Consider the following 3,467-nt stretch of genomic DNA (forward strand, 5'->3'; position numbering starts at 1 on the left):
CAAATGCTTTACTGAAATCGAGATAGAAATTCCTGTAAGTGTTCATTGCCCCATTTGGGCTGCATGTGCCTATGCCTTTGCCCGAGACCTAGTTTTTATTTTATACAGTTACATGATCCTGGTAGGCACCGTGGCAGTGGGCGCCTCACCACAACACTTACCTGCTGTAGGGGTTTCACTTTGTAAGTTCATCAATGCAGAACTAACCACACCATCAACATTGATCAGATTGTGAGGCTCTGTTATTATAGGACTGCAGCATCCTTGTACTTCCAGGTTGCTTTACATTAGCCCATCTGCATACTAATGAACGCCAGCACCTACAGAACTTGGCTTGGCAGGTTCACAGGGGGAGCCCAGCAGTGTATCTTAAGCAAAGATACTTGTCAGGAATTTTCCTTTTTTCTTAGGTACAAACAAGTGGAGCAATAGAACTCACAGGTCAGCAGTTCCTGCTGTCAGCCCAACAGCAGATTTGACAGCTTTGCAGATGCTACCGGCTGACTATTTGTGAAAGCTTGCTTGACCCAGGGGGCCATTAGCAAGATCTATAGGCAGAACAGCCCCTCCCTCTGACTGCAAGTAAGGACATTTAGTGCCCTGGGTTGACCTCTCACGCTTGGAATCTCTAGTGTCTTCTAATGCTATGGGAAAATTCACCAACATAACACTCCCACCGCTTTCTGGCTAATAAACATCTCCTTGCCTGTGCTGCAGGCCAGCATGTGACCCTGTGTCACCAACTGAGACCTCCCCTTGAGTGTATAAAGGGAGCCTGAGGATCAAATAAAACTGGTTTCACCTTTTTGTGCCATTTACTCCCTGAGAACAATGGGAGGTACTTGTGCCTGCCAGTTCTCAGTGCAGTCACCCTTCAGGGTAAGATGCAGCTTATGTTCAGCATTGTATTTCTATTGCAACTGCACTGAAACAGGTTAACAAGACATGGTTATGTGTGGCTTTGGAAAGATCAAGGTAGCATTTGTGATGCTCGGTGGCAGCTTCAATTCAGTTCTACAAAGAACTTTCTGAGTCTATAGGTAGCTTGTCTAACACATTTTACATACCTTTGGGGTTAGGCAGCTCTTCTTTTATCAGGCAAACACCCAGAAGGAACTTTACAGATCACTTTCTTAAATGGCAGTGCCCAAATGTTGCACAATCCCCTTTGGGGCATCTAAGAAGCCAAGCAGAGTCTCATGGTTTTTAGGCCTGCCCCTTACCTAACATGCAGTAAAGCCTGCATCCCGGGTCATTTCCACACTGAAAGGCAGAGGGTTGAGAGCAAATTCAGAAAAGTTAAAACCCTTCGTTGTGTTACCGCGCAGCCCTGGTGCCAACTGAACCTGCCCAGAGTCGGGGTTCCCAGTGGCAGGGAAGGGCCAGGTTGGCAGAGCTGCTCTGGGCCAGCCCCCAGGACTGAGGTCTGGGGTGCTCACTGAGCCTGAACCTGTTTGTACCATAGACGATGAAGAGGAAGGTAGACACTGGGCAGTAAGGTCTTTGGCAGTGTGCATCATCTGGGGGTGGGGAGAGGTAATGGCTGAAAAGAAACCCTAGTGTACAGAACTGATTTGATTCGTAACTGTGTAGCACACCATTTCTCAGGTAGAGAGACTTTGGGTAGGATAACACTGATAGAAGGAAGTTCTTTGAGGTAGAGAGTGATTCATGTCTTCTTGAAGGAGGGCTATAATACACTGGGGGTTTAGTGAGGACATAGGGTTACATCTACACACATTTTCAGTTTAGGTTTCCTCAGAATGACACCCATTTTTCCCACTGAGGCTGCATTTAGTGGTATTTGAGAAAAGCTGGAGGATTTCTCTAACAGGAATACTGCTGCAGGGTTAAAAGTCTAGGGTGGTTGTGATTGATGTGTTGTAATAACAACTGTGTCTGGTCAGGCTTCTTGTCTGGCACCATTCCTGTAATTAATGGGCAAAGACTTTCTATCTTTCCTCAGTGCTGTTGAAAGGGTGCCAAGCCACACGAACCTTCCATAAAATAACACCGAAGGAGCTGGAACAGGGCTGCCAGGGCCAGCTCTAGCATCATCCCATCCCAGTGCTGAATCCTGAAATGAGATGGAATGCCCTGGCACTGATGCGATACCCGCTGTGAGTCCATAGGGCAGAGCTTCAGGGTCTCACATTTGGTAGATTCAGATATTTTTCCTGCTGGAAGGGTGTGCCAGTAACATGGGCTTTCACCCTTCACCTAACACAAAGCCCCATAGGTGTGTCCAACGCCCTCTCTGTGCATCTTATCGCAATGATAGGGCTGCAACAGAATATTTCAGCTATATATTTCAGCTATAACATAACATAACAGCTTCGTTGCCCTTTTCTGGACCTGCTCCAGCACCTCAATGTCCTTCTTGTGGTGAGGACATTGAGGTGTTGGAGCAGGTCCAGAGAAGGGCAATGAAGCTGGGGAAGGGTCTGGAGCACAGGTCTTACGAGGAACAGCTGAGGGAGCTGGGGGGGTTTAGTCTGGAGAAGAGGAGGCTGAGAGGAGACCTCATCACTCTCTACAACTGCCTGAAAGGAGGGTGCAGTGAGGTGGCTGCTGGCCTTTTCTTTAAAGTAACAAGTGATAGGACAAGAGGAAACAGCCTCAAGTTGTGCCAGGGGAGGTTTAGGCTGGATATTAGAAACAAGAGTGATGAGGCATTGGAACAGGCTGCCCAGGGAAGTGGTGGAGTCACCATCCCTGGAGGGGTTCAAGAAGCATGTAGATGTGGTGCTTGGGGACATGGTTTAGTGGGTTGGGTGGTGTTGGGTTGACGGTTGGACTTGATAATCCTTGAGGTCTTTTCCAACCTTAACGAGTCTATGATTCTATGACAGGGCTCATTATGTTGAGGGGGACAGGTGACTTGAGTGGTTGGAGTGACAACAGCCTTATAGCTGCTCTGCTTGATATGAAGGCCAGCTTAATACTTCCAACTCTTTCCAGGGTCCTGGTTTTGAAATCTGGTTTTGAAGCCTAGCATGTCTGGTTTGTAACATGCCCCAGACATCAGTTCTTCAATGTGGATGAGTTACTTGCTGTCTTTATTCAGACAACAGTTATATAGCTCTGGGCACAACTGGCAGGCAAACATTTTTGATATTTGCCAAGTTGTGTGGCTTCTGAGAGATGTTCACTCCACTACAGCTCTGACATCTTTGAATGTTAAAACCTGTGTCAGAGCAATTGCATGGAGGCAGGCCTGGGTTAAGAATGTGAATCCACAAAGGCAGCTGAATAACACATATTCTAGAATTAGGTATGTAACGTCACCATAATAACATCACCTTGAGAAATCAGATAGATTTGCATCATAGACTTTACCTAAGCAGTATTACCACTGACAGTAGGTGTCGCAGTCTTCTGTATAACATAATCAGGTCCCAGATTTTTATATATATCTATATAAATGTTTGCAGATATACACATATATACACACACAAACTCCTGCC

This window comes from Pterocles gutturalis, unplaced genomic scaffold (genome assembly GCF_000699245.1).
Source record: "Pterocles gutturalis isolate BGI_N339 unplaced genomic scaffold, ASM69924v1 scaffold10746, whole genome shotgun sequence".
Taxonomy (NCBI): Eukaryota; Metazoa; Chordata; class Aves; order Pterocliformes; family Pteroclidae; genus Pterocles; species Pterocles gutturalis.